Genomic DNA, 22,053 nt, shown 5'->3' with positions numbered 1-22,053 from the left:
TTTAAGGCACTGGATCTGAACGCCGCCCTTACAAGCAATTATTCTGATGCTTCCAACTACATTCAACTTGCATACAAGAGAGTGCAAGCTCAGCACTTCTTTGACCCTTAAAGTGACCGTTAAGACAAAGTTTGATCTACAGTTCCCAAATGCAGAGCATTCTACAGATTTAAACTCATTAGTTTCACTGACAATTTCTTGTTCATATACTCAAAATCATCAGCGATGCATTGGCCACACTTTTTCTGCTGCTTAATGCATTACCAGGCAAGAATGTTTTCAATATGATATGTTTACTGACCAATTCTGGTACCAGAGGAACACAATGTTCAAGAGGTCAGCCAACTTTGGGGCCATATTCAAATGAAAAACTTGTCAAAAAGCATCAATTAACCCCGCCATGGCCACATTCCTATTGGTTGGCCGTACCCGGTGGCCATGTTGCTTTTTTGAGTCATAGGTGGCTGTCGTTTATGTCACGGACATGACAGTAGTGATGACGTTGCACACCTAATTGTACAGGCACAAACTGACGTTTTTTTGTGATCACTTTGAGGTGGTGAATTTGACCATTGCGTTTTTGACAGAAAATGGCGGCGGCATATGTGGCTATAAGACTGAGGCGGCTGCGGTGACGCAAGCAATGGCGAAGGAGGGCGCACGAAGACGCGTTTGACTTGCTGGATGAGCTGTTCTGGTGCCTTTTTCGACTGGAGAAACAGACTGCGGTGTGGCTGTGCGATGAACTCGCCGTTGAAATGGGAGGTGTGCATGCGAGTGCATTGTTGATGTGGCGGCAGGTGCTGTGTGCACTGTGGTTCTTTGCCACCGGCGGCTTTCATGCTGCCGTTAGTAACGAGGCGCACATCGGCATCATACAGCCAATGGTAAGCAAGCGCGTGCGGCAGGTGGCGGCGGCAATATGCAAAGTTGGCGTGCAGAAGGGCTGGGTTCAGTTCCCTGTGAGCCCTGAGAAGAAGGCGGCGGCAAAGGAGGGCTACCTTTGCAATGGCAGCATCCCTGGCGTCGTCGGGTGTGCCATCAAGGCGCCACGGGGCAATGCGGCTTACAGGGCAGCCTTCTGGAGCCAAAAGGATATTATGCCCTGAACGTAGAGATCGTAGTAGAATTTGGCCTCTGCTTGCTCACATGTGTTCGGCTACAAGTTTGGGCATCGAAAGTGGAAGTTCACAACTGAATTTTTACTGTATGTTCCAGATTTGCGACGCCAACATGTGCATTCTGGCCGTCAACCCCCACAGCCCAGGATCATGCCATGATGCTTTTGTGTGGCGCTATTCGTGGATCCAGCGAGAGATGGAGGGAGGGCTACTAGCCGATGGAGAGTTTCTGCTCGGTAAGCAGAAGAAAGCCCTGTCAAACATCAGGCCATCCCACTTACACATAGCACTTTGCAGTGACCTGCATGCACTGAAGCTAAAAGAATCAGCCTCGTAAGTTAGTGTTTTGAAGACACGGTGTAGTATGATATGCATGCCTTGTCCAAGGAGACTGTATCTTACTACTTATCACGCCGAACACAAGGCATATGAACCGTTGGTGAAGTGTACTGCATTATCGGGGCAATTTAAATCAAGGCAGAGGGTGTCTGTGTTGTGTAGCAAAGCATAGCACACCATGATAAGTTACAAGGCTGCTCTTGCAGCAGCAGTTGCTTAAAAATCTCAAATATGCATTGTATTCGTGTCGATAAATATCAGGTGTTTCACAATGTGTCACTGCGCTACGCAATGTGAATGCTCCGTTGTATTGTAGAACTTGCTTCAATGGTGTTGGAATCAGCGACGACAAAGGACATGTTTAACTGTGTGTCATTGTTGGTTACACAGGGGACAGTGGCTATCCACTGGAGCCCTGGCTATTGACACCGGTGCCAGGCTACCCAAGCACTGCGTCTCCACAGGGGCTGTACAACACGGCACTTGCCTCCATGCGATCGGGGGTTGAGTGTGCCATCGGCGTGCTTAAGAGCCGCTTTCAATAAGAGCCGGAGTGAGCGGCTTGCATCACCGCAGCGTGTGCTTCACTGCAAAACCTCTGCAAAACCCAGCAGACGAGGAGGATGCCACTGGCCCGGATGAGAGCGGACCGCCTCTGCCAGACGGCTACATGCATGGCACAGGAACTCACCTGACATACCTGCGGGGTGCAGCCATGAGGAGCAGTGTTGTCGACCTGTTCCGAGAAACACGTTGCCAGAGGCTGGACTATCTCCGCATGGTACGTCGGCGGTTTTGGAGCAGTCTCAGCCAGCGCAGTAGCAGTGAGCAATGCCTGCCTGGAAGCCTCCGGTGCCAAAGAAAGAAGTGCTCACACTAGCTGCTGCTTCACGGACAGTGCAATTGCCAGTGTACCTCCCAGTTCATCGGCAGTATGTCACACAGTCATTGCGCAGTCTCCTTCCCCAGTCGAGCTAGGTGTCGAAACAGCTTGTCAGACAAGTGAAAAGTGTCATCATGCACCCTTCTTCATCGTTGCTTGCGTCAACCCACCTGCCTCTTTGCTGACGTCACTTTGCAACATAGAACAGTTGCTTGTGTTCACCACCTTTGCGTGTATTCATGTGTGTGGCACTTCATAAATGACGTGGTTTGGGTGAACAAGGCAAAAACTGTTCTTGGTGTTTTTTGGAAGAGGAAGACCACACACACGCACTGTTTTGCATCTCATGTATTCAACATGCACATTTAACCAGTTAGACACAGTTTGGCATCCATTTTGAACTTGAAGCAGCGCATGTACTGCACACAACACAATTGGCACAGATGTAATGCACTTGGCTGTGCCTCGTGATGCACAACTTGTGCCTTTTAATTCCTGATTTCGATTACTACTGCAATAAAAAGCATGCATTCGATCTTTAAAAAAATATCTGAAGCAAACACGAAGTCGAATTAGCATATTCAAGTTTATTATGTCTCACAATACAGAAAACCGACTTCCTGCTGGTAATGAGCAATAAATATATTCAAGCAAGTCATGAGGCAAGCTTATAGTGAACGTCTTACTGGTAACTGCAAGAAAAGGAAACCGAGGAGGTCGCGTAGGGATGTTATTGACGTCGATCTTCATCCACTCATGCGCGCTCGCAAAGTTCACTTCTGAGCAGTCTTCTTTATCGGAAAAATTGATCAGCGCAATGTCATCACTGTCATCCTCACTCTCTGAAACAATGTACACTTCGGTGTCTGAATCACCATCATCTGAAGATGACAAGAAAACCGTCTTTTCCGAGAAGACGGGCCACCAAAACACGCATTGCCTCCGCTGGATGCCATTTTTAAAACCCAGGTTCCCATACAAAAAAAACATTTATGCAATAGAAAAAAACGAAATTAACAGGTCAGTGCTTCCATCTGTCGAGAAAAAAGCCATCTAAGCCACACACGAGCGCTGCTCATCCGAAATGCTGAAGGGAAGAACTTGTTCAACAAGGACGAGCTACAGTCGTCCAAAACAGTTTGGGGACGGCTTGGCAAGGACGAGCGCAGCTTGTCCAAAACGGTTAAGGGGTTAAGCATTTGGCAAACCATCACATAAAACCTCAAGTTTAAAACTAAACTGCCTCAGATTTGTTACAGTGGTAAGCAAACGTGCAAATGCACATGACAACAAATAAAGACACACTCTTGAACACATTGAACTGCAGTGAAAAGGAGGAATGGCTTTGTCAAAAGTGATCCACTGACTAGTAGCAGAGACTTGCCTTTCATCAAATATGGCACAGATTTAAACTCATTAGTTTCACTGACAATTTCTTGTTCATATACTCAAAATCGTGAGTGATACAATTCCCACACTTTTTCTGCTGCATAATGCATTACTAGACAAGAAAGTTTTCAATATATGTTTCCTGACCAATTCTGGAACCAGAGGGACACAGTGTTGAAGAGGTCGGCCAACTCTGGCCACAGCTCACGCTTGCAAGCTGCCGTGTAGCCCTGGGAAAAGGGTGAAGACGCGTAAGCCAGTGGTGGGTGCTGCTCCATAAACTCCAAACATAAGCTCTTGTGCGCGCAAAATTCGAGCCAGTGCCTTTGAAGAAGCTATTTCAAATGATAACTGCAGCAATGATTTGGGTATCAGTCAGGGAATTAACTGGGAATAATGGGGAATCTACCTGAATAACTTGGGTTCACACAAAAGAGCTTAGACATCCCTGTATTGCAACAACTTATAGCAACGTTACGAAGCAGCAAGGATAAGCAAGACGATTGGTAGTGTGTGCCTAATCATTTTTGCCGTCCTTGTTCATTCTCAGGGTGGTGATTGTTCCTAACTTACATACCTAGATACAGTGAACACATCATCATGTGGCCATACAACTTAATTTTGCTCCACATTTCATGCTTCATGGTCATCATGTTTTTGCCAAACAAAAACAGTCACACATCCCACATGTCACCAACTGTTCACATACCTGGCTGTGAGTGCGAAGGAAGTTAAACTGCGTGTGGGTGTGAAGGTGAATTGACAGGTGATATGTTCTTGTGAAGGTCTTTCTGCAGTGAGTGCACTCGAATGTCCTCTTGCCTGTGCGCATGCGAATGTGCCTCACCATATTGACCTTCTGGCAGAAGCTCTTGCTGCAATGTGTGCACTTGTATGGCTTTTTGCCTACAAGATCGTGAAGGTGGTCCTCTAGGATGAACTTTCTAGAAAAGGTCTTGCTGCAAAGTCTGTACTGAAAAAGCCACTCACTGCTATGTGTCCTCTGATGATTCTTAAAGTGAATATGAACAGCTGTGGCATAGCCACACACAGGGCGCAGGAACCGCTGCCTGCCTGCTTGCAATTTCCTTGAAGGTCACGAGCTCAATGCACTCTCAGTACTGGCCGAGCCTGCACAATGCATTAAAGCATGTTTTCTAAATGAGGAATATGCATTAAGTGCACCTGTAGCTATTGACCTTTGACCTGCTCCTCTCGGGAAGTTTTGTACTTTTTTTATACCAGCTCGACAGACATCACCAACTATGCGACACCATAACAGGGACTACAAACAGCTCTGCATGGCTCTGAGGCACCAGCTAAAGCAATCTTTTAGCGCTGATCATATGGGCTTCAATAATAAAATTTTAAGGAATACACCACATAGCATTTGTTCCATGTTAACCGCATTATTTTCCCAGTCGCTATCAACTGGCACCATTCCTAACGACTGGCGCATAGCTAAGATAATACCCATTTTCAAATCAGGTGATCATGCTTCTCCACTTAACTATCGTCGCATCTCCTTAACAAGTACAGTTTGTAAATTATTCGAGCATATTATACATACTCAGGTCATCAACTACCTTGAATATCATAACATTATTTTCGATCATCAGCACAGTTTTCGGAAGGGCTACTCATGCGACACCCAACTTGCCGGTTTTATTAACAATATTCATGCACTGATTGACGCTGGTTTTCAAGTTGACGCACTATTTTTAGACTTTTCTGAAGCATTTGATCGTATTTCACACCAAAGGTTGCTTAAACTTCACCAACTCAAGATTCACCCTAATATTATTGCATGGATAGCAGATTTCCTCTCATCTAGAATCCAGTTCACATCAGTTAACAACTCTAACTCATGTTACGCTAATGTTACGTTTGGAGTTCCACAAAGCAGTGTACTGGAACCTTTACTTTTCCTCATCTATATTAATGACTTACCCAATTGCGTGACGTCCAGAATCAGACTATTTGCTGACGATTGTGTGCTTTATCGATGTATAACCTGTAACACTGAAAGCCAGTTACTGCAGTCTGATCTTGAAGCAATAAGCACATGGTGTTCTAACTGGTTAATGCCGTTAAATCTTTTTTGCAAAACTAAGCACCAACAAGCCACGTATTCCTACCTCCTACTTTCTCGATAGCAATAGTGTAGAATTCACCACAAGTTACAAGTATCTTGGCATTAACCTTCAATCCGACTTATCATGGAATCATCATATTAATCTCACTCTTGCCTCCGCTAACCGTACTTTTGGACTTCTCAAACATAATTTGAAAGAGGCCGCGACACATGTAAAAAAAATAGCATACACCACATTAATCCGTCCGAAACTCGAATACGCGTCTGCCATTTGGGATCCTCATCAGAATTATATCATCAGTAACATTGAAGCCCTGCAAAACCGTGCTGCGCGATTCATCTTTTCTGATTATTCATGTTACACCAGCGTCACCTCATTGAAGACTGAAGCCAAGTTAGAAAACTTAGCACTGCGCCGAAAAATTTCCCGTCTATCACTCTTCCACAAGCTTTATCACCATCCTTCCCTTCATGATGAATTCTTTCAGCAGCCACCGCCAGTTATCTTTCCACATTGCGATTATCCTTACAAAGTTAAACGCATTAACTGCCAGTCATCCCATTATGCCTATTCTTTTTTACCACACACAATAACCGAATGGAACACTTTACCATCCGACATTGCCACAGAATCTGATCTAAATAAGTTCCAACACCTTATTCACTCATGTTTCAACAACTAAAAAGGCTTTTCTTTTCAGCGCACTTTCTTCCGCCTTGTCTTCTTTTTATTTTATATTTTTTGTTTTGTACTTCAGCGCACTTTTTCTGATGTCGTCTTTTTCTTGCAGTGCTGTTATTTATTCTCAAATTTTGCTACTATGTGCATTGTTGTAACTCTTTCTGTGGATGCCTATTTTTTTATTTATATTTTGTGATTTCTATTTTACTTTAATGCAATATTTTAACCTTATACCAATGCTTTGTACTTACTCCCCCCCCATGTAATACCCTCAAGTGAGGGCCTTTGGGGGTATTTTGAATAAATAAATAAATAAATATCTGCTGGCTGACTGTATAGTTAAAGGACAAGAAAAAAGAGCAAAATTCACTACCACTACCTAAAGCCCCCGCAAGAGCACCTTGAGTCGTAAGGTGATGGTGCTTGGCGGCGCCACGGACCCTTAGCCCCAATACCGAAGCTGTAAGATGAAGAGTAGAAACCTTGAACGGTGGTGGTCGGGGCCATGGTCAAGCCCTGGCCGACGGGCTCCCCATCTGTTTCCCAGGTGGGGGGCTCCGGGACCTTCTTGTGTCTACAAGGGTGAAGCACGAGTGACAGAATAGGAACCCTTAACCCAAACAGGCCACATGGATTCTCAATTTTTCCCTCTAAAAAAAACGATAAGAACTTGAAACGGTACCGCACCGAAGGAATCAAAGTTCCAACTTCAAAATCTGCTGAAAATTTCCCACAGTTCCTGATATTCCTCACTGTTGAGCAAAATGCTCCAGTGGCCTCGCAATCATTGTTTGTAATACAAAATTGGCTAGTGACTAATATAGGCAAGGTATACAAAGCAAAAAAACTATCATCTGGAGATCTGCTTGTACAGGTCAAGTTCAAGAAACCAGAGCGATGCATTACTCAAACAACAGAAACTTGCTGACCTAGACATTGCAGTAACACCTCACAGAAGCCTGAGCAGCATTCAGGGAATAATTTCTGAGCGGCTGCTAATGGCAGAGGATGAAAACGAGCTCCTCGAGAATTTGTGAGACCAAGGCGTAGCGGTCCTTCGCCGCATCACTATCAGGCTTGAAGGAGAAGAAAAAACACCACATCGTGCTAGCAATCGGCAGCACTCGCTGCCCCCAGTCTGTCTGGGTTGCATTCATCAGGTGCCCAGTGCGCCCATACATCCCCCAAGCAGCAGATTTTTATTGGCCCAAGCAAGGCAAATCGTCATTGGCCAATGCTTCCATGATTGGCAAAATGCTGGACACCAATCAAAGTTTGTGTTTGGATGTGGTGACAAGCCAACCATTGGCCAATGTAAGGAAGGCCAAGCATGGACAATCATTGGAAATGACTTGGGCCATCATAGGGCCTGTACTCTTAACACCATGTTGAATCCAAGCAGTTTCTTTGCTTGTAGGCCAATCATGTTGGCCAATTAATGTTTTAGCTTTTCCTAGCGCCTTGTTTTTTCAGTACCTGCAGCTGCTTCTAGCGCTCCCTGGTCCATTCTGTGAGGAGTTAACTGTACAGCAGTTTGGGGCCACCACTTGCCAAACATCTCAAACATATACAATCGCTTCTAGGAGATGATGGTCTCAAAAAACACCATTATCGCCACTTGGCAGCATGGTGCGAAATGCAACAGTATAGCAGCTGATTGCATTGCTGCAAAAGACTTCTGCAAAGAAAGGTGCAATGTACTATTTGGACCAGGCATCTAAAAATTGCACATTTTTGTAAATCTGCCAAAGTCTGTACGCATTTTTTTTTTTGCTCCACATTTACAGCACTATTCAAATGTCGTGAGGCACCGTGAATTCAATAACTGTTGGAACACTCTTTGCAAATGCATTTTCTATTCTCACTGCTGCGCTGAATGCGAGAAATCTGCAGCAACTTGGGCAAAACAGCAAGAGACAATTCATGAGGTCTTGTATCTCGATGAAGGATGTTTTTCAGATAAACTGGAAAAAAATATCCCTGAAAATGCTGTAATCAAAGTTTCTGCCCTATAAAATTAAGAAACCTCGGGTTCAAAAGGGACCAGAAAAAACCGTTGTGCATTGAACAGCCCTGTACTCAGGCAGTAGATACTGACATTCCAGAAGCAAGCAGACTTGCTGCAATTCTGCATGAACGAGTGAGGCACCCTAGGAGATGCTTCAAATGCCAAAAGTATGGCCATGGCAGCAAGACATGTAGAGGCAAGGAGACCTGTGGCAAATGTGCAGAAACCGCAAACATGACAACTGCCAATCAACTGAAACAAAATGTGCAAATTGCAAAGGTCCTCATGCAGCCTACTCGCAAACCTGTGAAGCATTCAAAAAAGAAAGCAAATAATCAATCTGAAAGTGCGAGAAAATATATCTTACCCCGAGGCACGAAAAAAAATCAATAATTAAACATCCAGGTCATATGTTGACACCGTGCGCTGGGGGGCCCAGCGGCGTCTGGTGACAGTGGGCACACTGTACATCACTGTTGATTTTTGCTTGCCCTTTCCCCCACCCGAACGGCACTCCAGTGTCGGCACGATCAACATCCCAGAGGTGCACCTGACAGCAGCCTCTGGCACAACCAATGCTAGCGGGAGTGGTAATACACCACTCCAACCTCAGGCCACTGGCCAGGTGCAGCCAAGCCTGCCCTGCCATCTCAAAAGAAAGGCTCGCTGGCCCTTGAGCTGGCAGGCCGCATGGCTTCCCCCCATCGGGAGAAGCCACAAATCCGTACACCCGCGGGTTCCCCGTGGAAATCCATCGCCTCCTCCTAGGCGATGGATATAAGCAGTAGCCCGCCTCTGCAGCAGCGACGGCGCAACTCCCTTGAACACAAAAAGGGGAGGGAAAATTCCAATAACGGCCCCACAAAACCGGGAGCTTAGGGTTTTAAATACATCTCCAAAAGGCATTAGATATGACGTTCCTAATTCACTGGAACTTTCGAGGCATACTAAAAAACTACAGTGATGTAAAAGATATTCTTTCTTTATATTCCATGGTTTTTTTGTCTGTCCAGGAGACAAACTTGGGATCAAAACATAAAAATATTTTAAGTAAATATAGTCTTTCGCCACAACCAAGAGAAAGCAAATAGGCTCTCTGGAGGCACTGCCATAATTGTCCAAAGTAGTGTGGCCACTCTTGATGTCAAGCTTCAGACTACATTTGAAGCTGTTGCAGTCACTGTTGTACATTTTAAAACAATTACAGTATGTTCCGTATATCTCCAACCACACCTGACAGTAACACTCCATGACTTAGAAGAACTTTTAAAGCAATTACCACAGCCATATCTGTTAGTTGGTGATTTTAATGCTCACTCCAATTTGTGGGGAAGCAAACAAACTGACGCTAGAGGCCGTGTTTTAGAAGATTTTATTCTATGCAATAATATATGCCTACTCAACAGGGGCAAACACACATACTGCTCTCCAAGCTCAGGAAAATGGAGTTACATAGATTTGTCTCTTACATCGCCTTCCATTTTTACTGGTTTTAAATGGGATGTCTTGGACAATCCGTATGGCAGCGATCATTTACCCATTCTTATCAACCTAGCATCTTCTCCGCAAATCATTCCTACAAAACCATGACATTGCAAGCTTCATTTGGCCGACTGGGCACTATTTCAAGAAAATGCCAGCCTAGAAAAATTAGATCCACATAACTTAAGTATAGATGAACGCTATGAAATGGCCACAAACTGCATTATTTCCACTGCACACCTGGCTATACCTCAGTCTTCAGGAGTGGTGAAACAAAACCACAAAACCTGGTATACAAAAGAATGTAGAGTAGCAAAAAAGAAACAAAACAAAGCATGGGGAAACTTTTGGAGGTATCCCACGCAGAAAAATCTTATAAGGTGCAGTGAAGAGGAATCTGAACTCGTCTTTTTGCTGCGGGAACTCGATCTACACGTTCCGAGCATTCTTAAAAACTTCGACTTATTGCCCTGTGTGGTCGATTTCCCTAATTAAATCGGATTAACGTCCGGCTCCCGCCTTTTTCTTTTAATTCTCCCCGTACGGTGGGCGGAGTCGACTAACGCGTGGAGTGCCTTTCAGCCAGCTCCGTGGCGGCTTTGCTTTCACTTTATTTTGTTTTTTAGGTTTCCGTGAATAAACAGTTTCATTCGCAGATAATATAGCTGAAAAATAAGCCTGCAGAAATAAAAATACACGCGGTCTATTTGCTACTACGGATTACTACGTATTACTCCGCCGATGGCAGAGTGGCAAGCCTCCACGGAGCTGGCTGAAAGGCACTCCACACGTTGGTCGACTCCACCCACCGTACGGGGAGAATTAAAAAAAAAAGGCGGGAGCTGGACGTTAATCCGATTTATTTAGGGAAATCGGCCACACAGGGCAATAAGTCGAAGTTTCTAAGAATGCTCAGAACGTGTAGATTGAGTTCCCGCGGCAAAAAGACGGGTACAGATTCCTCTTCACTGCACCTTTAAAAGGCAACAGCAGAAGCCCGATATATCTGCCATTGTGCAGAAAAGACTTCTTGGCGAAGTTACGTGACATCCATAGATAGCTCAACCACATCAAAAGAAATGTGGGAGAATGTACGAAAGCTTAATGGCAAATACTCCCGATTCACACTTCCTCTTCTAACAGCCCCTGGTATACAGGCAAACATCGAAGAACTGGCAGAAATTTTAGGTGAATATTTTCCAGCAATTTCCAGCTCATCACACTACACAGAATTATTTCTAAAGTACAAAAACACAGCCGAGAAACAAAGACTCCCTACAAGTGAAAATACAAATGAGTCATATAATAATTTATCTACAGTTCAAGAAATCAACACAGTCTTGACCGCTGGTAAACAGACTGCGCCCGACCCTGACGGAATACACCATCAAATGCTGTCCCACCTCTCTGAACCTGCCGTAGAGGCACTTCAAAATTTTTTTTAATAAGGTTTGGGTATCGGGTAAACTACCCGATTCCTGGAAGAAGGCCATCATCGTTCCATTTTTAAAACTCGAAAAACCACCAACCTGTCCCAGTAGTTATAGGCCGATAGCCCTCACCAGCTGCCTTGCGAAATCCTTTGAAAGTATCGTGAATATTCGATTAAACTTTGTGCTCAAAGCTCGTGAGCTTCTCGATGTTCATCAGTGCGGTTTCAAAAAGGCATGCTCCACAACAAACCACCTAGTTCGTCTTGAAAATACTCTCTGCGAAGCTTTTGTACACAAACAACGATGTCCTGCTGTTTTTTTCAATTTAGAGAAAGCATATGGTACAACCTGGAGGTTCGGGATTCTTCACGACTTGGCTGAACTTGGCATTCACGGCAGTATGTTGAACTGCCTAAAAGACTTCCTGTCAAACCATTCATTCCATGTACGCCTCGGTTCAACCCTCTCGAGAACTTTCATTCAAGAAAATGGAGTGTCTCAGGGGAGTATATTAAGCATGACCCTCTTTGTTATTAAAATGAATTCTATTAGTAACATAATTTCAAGGTTCATTATGTATTCAGTCCATGTCGATGACCTTCATATAGCTTGCACATCCTCAAACATATCGACATGTGAAAGACAAGTGCAGTTAGCAATAAATAAACTTTCAGCATTTCGGGCTGACCGAAATGGTTTCTGGTTTTCCCCACAGAAAACAGTGGCCATTCTTTTCTCACTCAACCGTGGCCTACAGGCAGATCCTAGACTACACCTGAATGAAACCGAATTACCAGTAAAGAGTGACCACAAATTTCTGGGCGTAACTTTTGACAAAAAAGTGACCTTCTTGCCCCACATAAAGAACCTGAAGAAGAAAGCTCCTCGATAATTAAATATCTTAAAATTGCTTTCACGTAAATGTTGGGGGTCTGATAGGACCTGCCTTTTACAGGTCTACCGCAGCATGGTTCGCTCTTGCTTAGATTATGGGTGTATAGTGTACAGTTCAGCTTGGCCGTCCTACCTGAAGCAATTGGATTCAGTACATAACTCAGGTCTGCGCCTTGCAAGTGGGGCATACAGGACATCACCCATAAACAGTCTATATGTAGAATGTAATGAACCACCCCTAGCAGGTAGAAGAGCCATGCTCACATGTGCATATGTCCTAAAAACTCATTCACTACCAAAACATCTCTGCTACTCCATAGTTACGAAGTGCCCATCTGAGCAGCTTTTCAGAAACAAACCGAATGCAACGAGACCCCTTATCCTCTGTTTTTAAGAAATTTGCCAGGAATTATGTATTCTGGACAAACTACCTGATGTTGCCCAGAGACCCAAACCACTGCCACCTTGGTACACCTTTCCCACTGTAGGCGACTACACACTGACACAATTTCAAAAAAGCAAACTCTACGTGAACACATATTACAAGAATTTTTGGCGTTAGAAAAAAAATGCAAAGAATGCTCAGCATTTTATACAGACGGTTCCAAAACAACACTTTACGTCGTAAGTGCTGTAGTGCAAGATAAATAGGAAAAAGTAGTAAGGTTGCCTCAGTATGCATCAATTTTTTCAGCCGAATGTAATGCCATTTTGGTGGCTGTATCAAAAATAGTAAAAAAGAACATTCAAAGCAGTATTATCTACATGGACTCGCTGAGTGTAATCACAGCACTGAAAGCCAGAAATGTAAGAGAACATTTAATAGGAGATATAATACATAACATAATAACTGCTGAAACACAAGGACATCAAATAAAGCTCTGTTGGATACCAAGCCATCTTGGAATTAGAGGCAATGAGATAGCTGATGTGTGCGGTGCTCAAGCTCACCTTAAGGAAGTTAGGACTGTAAATATACCCTGTGCAGATTGCATAAAGTTAGTTAAAAATGAACTTAAAGAAAAATGGCAGTCTGTATGGAATAGTGAAGAAAATAACAAACTACATTTAGTAAAACCTATTCTGGGAGATTGGAGACCATGCAGGCACCAGGAACGTTTTATAGAGGCAATTTTATGCTGCCTGCGCATCGGACACACAGACCTAACAGTTAACTTTTTACTAAAAAAACAAGACAAACGTTTATGTGAGAAATGTGGAGATGAACTCACTGTAAGTAACATCCTATTCTTGTGCACAAAACTCAAAAGGCTAAGGAAAAATTATTTTACTGTATTTTACAATGAACGCATTCCCTTCCACCCCAATTTACTTTTAGGACATAATCCACTTGCAGGCACCTCATCTGTTTTTAGATTCCTGAAAGAAACGGCGATATTAAACAAAATAAAGTATCACAGAGCCATTAATTTCTCAAATTTCCTACCCCGTGCTTTGACGCATTTGGTGATGCACCTCATTCATTCTTCTCACGCCTGAGAAGAAGGCTGAGGTCTTTGTTTTAATATGTTGGGCTCCTCAGAGTCCTTGTCCGCACAAGGACTGTCGCTGAGGACACCCAATTTTTGAAAAATTATACCATGTGTTTGGCGCATGATAGTCTGTGTTGCTTATGTGCCATAAAACCCAATACAATACAATACTACCTAAAGCTGCACTAAAGACAAATGCTCCTAATTGCTCTCAACTGTAAAGTGCAGAATTAATGAGCACTCACCAACAATAACCTTGAAGAGCTCCATGCCCACTAAAGCCTTCTTCTCCTTCTGTCCGTACAAACTGTAGTTAACACCCACGGAGTCATGGAGAAGGTGCTTCAGCATATTGGCTGTATTATTGCGCACAGTGGTGCCACCGATGTGTGAGAGATCCTTGCGCTGTTGCAAAGTAGCCGAGCATTGCCTTGTGCAATATTAGAGAATCCATGCCCTGCTTACCAGTTGCTTGCGAGCTGCCTCAGAGTTTTTCAGGTTCCTCTCTGCTTCCTCCACATCATTTACAGTCATCAAAGGGTAACTGTGCCATGCAGGCTCCTCAACATCAACCTCACCTGAACAAATAATGAAATTATGACCTCATTCAGTGCTTTTATAAATGCTATTTCTTTTAGAATTCTATATGTGTTGCCACTGAAAAAGAAGAACTGAAATACAAATAAAACATACCAAAACTTTAAGGCTACGATTTCTTTTTACTCAACTACAAGAATAATTTTGAAGACAGCTTTGTATGAACTATTATGATCTACCGACAGCTATATGTACTTTTTCACATCAACTAAATTTACTACTTTCATCTCGTAAGTAATGCCTCACTGAGATCAAAATCTAATCAGCCCAAAAAAGTGATAAAGCCATTAGGTAATTTGCCTGAAGTGATTAGGAAAATTGTCAGGAGGAACTCGCTCACAGTTTTAAACTTTTCAACAGATTAAACATTTTAAACAAGGCCTATGAAACTCCTAAACTGAAAATTGAATTTACTAAAAGTGAAAACATTAAAGTTACACTATCAACTATTAGCAAAAAAAATCTTGCACAGGCCACTTGAATGAACTGCTTCAATAGAGCAGGGAACATGCACAATTTAAATGCCTTCACTTGATATTTCAGTCCTGATCACGGCTGCCAAGCTTTCATGATCATATCTTGAAAGTATAAGAAATAGGCAGAAAGCAAGCACTCTATTATCAGTTTGAACAAAGGAAATAATGCAATATCAGAGAAGATTGATTTCTGCTAAAAGTAACATTTGACTTCCTGCAGTGAGTCTGATTTAACCAGGACCTATACAAATTTTGGCATTGGCAAGTGAGCATCTCAATACAATATGGCAGGATGCAATTTAAAACAAACTCCACACCATTTTTATAATGCTGACTTGTGCATAAAATAGAGCAAACATATATCATGCAAGTTCTTTTACCAACGCAGTGCAGATATTAAAGCAAAAAGAAATTAAAAAGAAAGAAATTAAAGCAGTGCAGATATTCAGTGCTTAGGGTGCACATCTTACCTTCTTCAAATGAAACATTGGTTAAAGGGTCTCTTAATGTGTTGTCTGAAAGAAAAATAAACTGGTCTATTTCCAAAGAATTCAAAGTAAATGGGGTCAGATATTTGAAGCATTGCATTACCAAGAAATTGAGCTCCAGCCATCAGTTCATGTGTGCAGTTTCCTTAAAAAGAAAATTGTACAGCAACAATGAACCAGATCTCTACATGCATTCCAGACATACGGCTGAACTGTTAGACATTCCTCTCAAGGCTTACCTCGTGCACTCTGTGCAACTCCCTGTGGTGGGACTGTGGATGCAACCCAAATTGAAAGAATAAATGCAACAATTCAATGGGATAAACAAAAGAAAACATGCTGGCATTGATATCATTTCACTGTCATAAGGAAGGGTGCTGGCACACTGCATCATACCGTATTGGCCTGGCTGGCTGTCTTGTGGCAAGCAAGAGAGTCTTCCTGCCAAGAACAAGGATACTGCACTAGGACTTCAGCAAACCATCTCTCTTGTTATAAACTTATGCACTAGGAACTAAAATGCCAGCTAAAACTTACCCTGGGCACTCTGCATAAGGCCCCGCAGAGAATCTCCACCAAAGAAGCACAAGCAAGAAGACATCAAGAAATCAAAATAATGAATGAGATGGGATGATCATGCAGTGGCATCAATCCCCTGCCATGAATCAGGGAGCTGGCATGTCTTATCTTACCAGAACGCTGTGACTGCAGTGAACGAGTGTGACCTTCTGAAAAACACAGGAGCAAAAGCACCAAGGCTTAAGCGAACCAGCTCTTCCAACCAATTTGCCAGCAAGAACTCACCTGAGGTAGTCCGCAAAGACTTTTGCGGTGAGCCTGGATCAAAGAACAAAATTGGAACGACATCAAACAATCAAAGAAATGAATGAGATAAAAGACACGTATGTGGTGTTATCATTCCCCAGCACTGAACCAAGGAGTTGACACGACGGATCTTACCAGAACATTGCAACTGCAGTGAATGAGTGTGGCTTTCATTCATTCATTCATTCATTCATTCATTCATTCATTCATTCATTCATTCATTCATTCATTCATTCATTCATTCATTCATTCATTCATTCATTCATTCATTCATTCATTCATTCATTTTATTTCTACTTTTGCCATACAAATTACCAAAACACTGATTGAACCCATAGCCAGAGGCTAGTGTGGGGTTCAGAAACAAAATATATCAAGGCAATGACACAGCACTTGTGAAAAATGAACAGCACAAAATCACGGCGAAAGACCCAAATACATCATACAACAAGGAAAAATAAAATAATGTGCATTTTACAGCAGAAGGAAAAAAAAAATCTTTCATGAACAACATGGTACAACAGACACAAACCGAAGACAATTGTCACATATGTCAAATAAGGCTCATAAAGTATGTTCGCAATGCTCTATTTGTTTCATGAGACTGTTTTATTTCTGGGGGTAAAGCATTCCAAACCTTGGCTCCTGAAAACTGCACCAATCTTTCGCTGTAAACGTTATAATTCGGTGGTAGATTAAAGTTGCTATGTGTAAGGTTTCTTGTGAGTCGAGAAGATGAGCGAAACAGGGAGGCATTGAAAGGTTGATTATATTTGACTATGTTGTTTACACACACCGCTATCTTTAAAGAGCGCAAAAGGTCAAAAGGAAGGATATTTAATAACTGGAAAAGTGGTTTACTTGGCTCGGTATACTTGCTTTGTGTTACAATTCGGATAGCCCGTTTTTGTAACCGCCGGATAGGATCAAGGTAAGTATTGTATGTCAAACCCCATGATTCTATACAGTATGTTAAATGACTATTAATAAGTGCAAAATAAAGGATACGCAGTGTTTGTGTGTTAAAACAATCGCGGGCCTGTAGTAAGGCGTAACAGCCTGAGGCCAACTTCGAACAGACGGCGTTAATCTGACTTTTCCAGTGAAGATGTTCATCTAGAATGACTCAGAGATACTTAAATGAGTGTGTTCGTTCAAGTGAGTGGCCATTAATAAAAATGTTAATTTGGTTGCTATGGATGACTTTTCCTCTTGAGCTAAATACTATATATTTGGTTTTGCTTGAATTAATTGTTAGCTTGTTGGCAAAAAACCAGCTTGAAATTTTTTCCAATTCAGTGTTTGTTTTTGCTTCTAGATCCTCATGGTTGTCAGCTGTAACTATGATCGCAGTGTCATCTGCGTACATTAAGCATTTCTGCAAAGCATAAGAACAAATGTGCTAAGGCTTCAGTGAACCAGCTCTCCAAACTAATATGCCGTCAATAGCTTACCAAGGGTACTCTGCACAAGCTCCCGTGGCAGGTCTCGATCAAAGAAACAGAAATGCAAAGGCATCAAAACGATTTAAATGATGAAAAAAATCCCTGCAGTGTGCCATCATTGCCCTAATAGGGAGCACAGAGTTGCCATACAAGATCTTACCAGATTGGCTTGGCTGGCTATGCTGTACTGAGTAAGAATGGCTCCCTGCAAAGTGCAGGTACAAAGGCTTAAGCAAAATGCTTTCCTTGGTCCTGAGCACATGTTGCATCTGCTCAAACACAAAGACAACTGAAATGCCTTACAGGGTCTACTTTGGACACTGTGCAAAGAACCAGAACATCTACGAAACAAGTAGAAATGAAAGGATGGAATCGAACTCATCCATGTATTGGTATTTCATAAGTACTTAAGCAGCATACTATTAACTATAACATGTGATTGTTAGTCCAGCATTGTCCTGTGTACTTCTCCTCCATGTTTTCGTGTCTTTTTATCGCTGGTCCCGTCAAGGGTATGCAGAACACGGGATAATATTCTTTAACTTCTGGCTTCAGTGAATGTAATGTAAAAACAATTTGATTTTAATTTATTTTAAGAGATACGACAAACGTTCATAGATGTGTTATGAACTTACCCGTGTTGTCACTTTCTTCCCTCTGCAGACTCCTGCAAAAGTTTCCATAACTGGTGCCATTGTTACAGTCGAACAAAATAACCATTATCTTTGGAGACGGAAAGGTGGCTCCGGAAGGTCAAAACACTGAGCTCCAGTCTCGTCATCATCATATGAGCTGGACAGCAGCAAGAATTTTTGTCGTTTGCCTCGCCCTTTTTCTATCAAAGTGTCATTCAGTATGAGAAAAAAAATTTACTCGAAATAAAGAAACCAGAAGCACATACCCTGATCTGTTGATGCTTCCAAATGGTCTGTATCTTCTGCATTACGCAGTTTTTGTCGTGCTTTGTCATACTTTTCTATAAAAAGCATTTAATTTCTTTCATCAAGCAGTTTACTGACAAACACTTGGCTATAAATTGCGAGTAATTTATTCTAGTATAGCATCAGATAGCAATGGCTTAGTGGTCTGCCTATCTTGAGGTAGGTGCAAAGTTTGACCCACTGCTTTTGCCTACTCACTAGCTTTACACTATTTACAAGCCTTCCCCTTGCCTGATGCTTGGGCTCTTTGTGTGAAATTCTTGGAAAAATGGGTGCCCCATGAAGTGCGGACTATTCTTAGGCGTGACGCTCTTAACAAGCTATTGTGAAAGCAATAAATCATAGCTAATTACATATTGAAAGAAACCTGGCAGTTATTACTGACATGCTGGGCAAGATGTTGAGTCACATAAAAGTTTCGGTTCCCAAACTAAACCGGTGCACTGCTCTTCACGTCTCTACACAAGAAAGCCAAGCTCGCATGAACCTTGGTGCATTTTCCTAGCTAGTATGTTGTGCATGTATGCTTCCAATGCAAAGCCCATAGGCTCCCATGTTTTTTGCAGGCATTCCATATTTCTTTGCCTCTAAAATGTCTTTTCTGCATTCTGAAGGAAACCGTATCAGTGGAACTTCATTGCATGCATATATGCACAACTGGAATGCACAACTGGAATGTACACTGCAAGTATGTGTGCCAGAGCACTAACTTGTGCCTCACCCTATTGATCTTCTGGCCGAAGCTCTTGCTACAATGTGTGCACTTGTATGGCTTTTCGCATGCAAGAGTGTGAATGTGGTCCTCCTGGATGAACTTTCTAGAAAAGGTCTTGCTGCAATGTCTGCACTGAAAAGGCCACTCACCGCTGTGTCCTCTCATCATTCTTAAAGTGAATGTGAACAGCTGCGGCATAGTCAAATACAGGGCACAGGAACCCTGCCTGCCTGCTTGTGGTTTCTTTGAAGGTCACGAGCTCAATGCACTCCCAGTATTGGCTGAGCCTGCACGATGCATTAAAGCATGTTTTCTAAATGAGGGATATGCCCTATTGATTTTTTGGGAGCACTTTTAAAGGAAGACAAATGAAGCAGGTCTTTTAAGCAGGTGTTCTAGTATTTCACAAAAAGGATGCCACAGTCAGTGCATTAAAGCCAGACCATAAACAAATCTTCTTTTCACAAGTCGGCATGGTGCTGAACAGTGCACACGAAAGCACATCTGTGGCATCAAGAAGCTCCACAGTTCATAGCTAAAGACCTTTTTCAAGTAAATATTTTTTACATGTTCTAATAAAACTTTCCAGTTACTCTTTCAGGCATCCTTTGTGTAAAGTTAGTAAATATAGTAAATATGTGTGAGCACACACAATAAAATACCGAAAAAATCAATACATTGCGAGGCACAGGATTTGATTTTGAAATAGATGTCAAAAATAAGTGCACTCTCTGATTTGCACTACCAGTGTGAAATAATGAAAACGAAAGCAGGTATGGGGCAATGCATACAAACAGCACCTTACAAATACTTTGAAGCGCATTCCAGCAACAAAAAAGTGCCAGATGCTAGCAGAAACTGCTGGTCTTAATGCAAAGTGAACATAATGTAAAAGATCATTTATTTGGAGTGCATGGAAACTTCAACGGAGATTGAACAAATCAAAGTAGCTAAAGCAAACAATGTTGATGATGATGATACACGTTATGGTGCATAGGTTGCACTTTTCTGAATAGCGCTGTGGCACAAAGTATACTTTTTGTTACACAAGGTGGGATCAGATACCCATTTTCCAAGCATTTGGCAAACCATCACATAAAACCTCAAGTTTAAAACTAAACTGCCTCAGATTTGTTACAGTGGTAAGCAAACGTGCAAATGCACATGACAACAAATAAAGACACACTCTTGAACACATTGAACTGCAGTGAAAAGGAGGAATGGCTTTGTCAAAAGTGATCCATTGACTAGTAGCAGAGACTTGCCTTTCATCAAATATGGCACAGAATCCTATATTATGATAAAAAGGTAATATCTTTCCCCACTTTATCCACCTAACAGAAATCGAAATGCTTCAAGGACTCTCCGAACAAAATGTAATTGATGTCCACAGGATCAAAATCCACAAGGATAACAAGGGAATAGACACTAAACACATGGTCCTTACATTTAACACCAGCAGCTTGCCCGAAACGATCGAAGTTGGATACTTGAAAGTCAACGTCAGGCACTACATACCCAATCTCCGCCGATGTTTCAATTGTCAGAAGTTTGGCCACGGCTCACAGAGTTGCTGCGGCCGTAAAACTTGCGCGAATTGCACTTCGAAGGACCACCCTTCTGAGAAATGTGACGCAGCCCTACACTGCGCAAACTGCGAAGGAGACCATGCTGCATACTCCAGGGCGTGTCCGTCCTGGAAGAAAGAAAAAGAGATAATCACCATAAAGACAAAGGAAAATATTTCACTCAAAGAAGCGCGGAGGTGTTTTGCGCTTACCAACACATTCTCCTTCACAGCGAAACCAAACTTCGCTGATGTGGTGCACAGGGGCGTAGCACCACAGAGCACTCCAGCACCTGCTGAGGCCACTTCCACCATGCCTGTGGCAGGGCCATCCATGCCCCAGGCAGAGCCAGCGAAGGCTGCTCTGCCAACTCCAAGCTAGGGAGTGGCGGCCCACGGGTCAGCATCCCGCAGGACTTCCCCCCTTCGGGGGAGGCCTGACACCCACACATTCACAGCTTCCCCGTGATCGTCCAGCACCTCTTGCGAGGTGATGGAGGTAACTCCCAATCCGCCTGCTTTGCAACGGCGAAACCGCTCTCCTGAGCAGAAAAAAGACAGGGCTGTCATAATGTCCCCAGAACATAAATAAACTCCTTATCGTTCCTACCCAAAAAATAAAAATGGCTTTTCTAGTTCAGTGGCACTGTAGAGGAATGTTGAGGAATATCAATGACATAAGAGATATTTTAGGGTCGATATCGCCCGTAACCTTATGTGTTCAGGAAACCAATCTAGATTCACGACATATGAATATCCTGAAACATTATAAACCTTTTAGACACGATCGTGAGCAGGCAAATAGACTTTCAGGAGGCACCGCGATTGTCGTACAACGCGGCATCCCTGCTCGAGAAATCAAACTCAGAACCAAACTTGAAGCCGTTGCTATCAGTGTCGTCAGCTATAAAACAGTTTCTATCTGTTTTGTATATATTCCTTCACATTTTACTTTAACAGTCCATGATCTACAGAAACTCTTCAATGATCTACAGGAACTCTTCAATGAACTTCCAGAACCGTATCTAGTAGTTGGGGATTTTAACGCTCACTCCCCTTTTTGGGGAAGCGAACGCTGTGACGCTAGGGGTCAAATGATCGAAGATTTTATTCTTACGAATAATGTAGGTCTTTTAAATACAGAAAAAGGCACATAGTGGTCCCCTACCTTGGGGAAAAT

The 22,053-nt window shown here is 42.7% G+C and overlaps 1 pseudogene; it reads right to left on the bottom strand.

Annotated features, from left to right (window-relative positions):
• Positions 1–2,027: 2,027 nt before the first annotated feature.
• LOC149355531 (uncharacterized) lies at positions 2,028–21,280 on the bottom strand (annotated as a pseudogene).
• Positions 21,281–22,053: the final 773 nt, after the last annotated feature.

This window comes from Amblyomma mixtum, chromosome 3, assembly GCF_055824585.1.
Source record: "Amblyomma mixtum isolate Tamu chromosome 3, ASM5582458v1, whole genome shotgun sequence".
Lineage (NCBI taxonomy): Eukaryota > Metazoa > Arthropoda > Arachnida > Ixodida > Ixodidae > Amblyomma > Amblyomma mixtum.
This window is presented reverse-complemented; position numbering and strand designations above follow the sequence as displayed.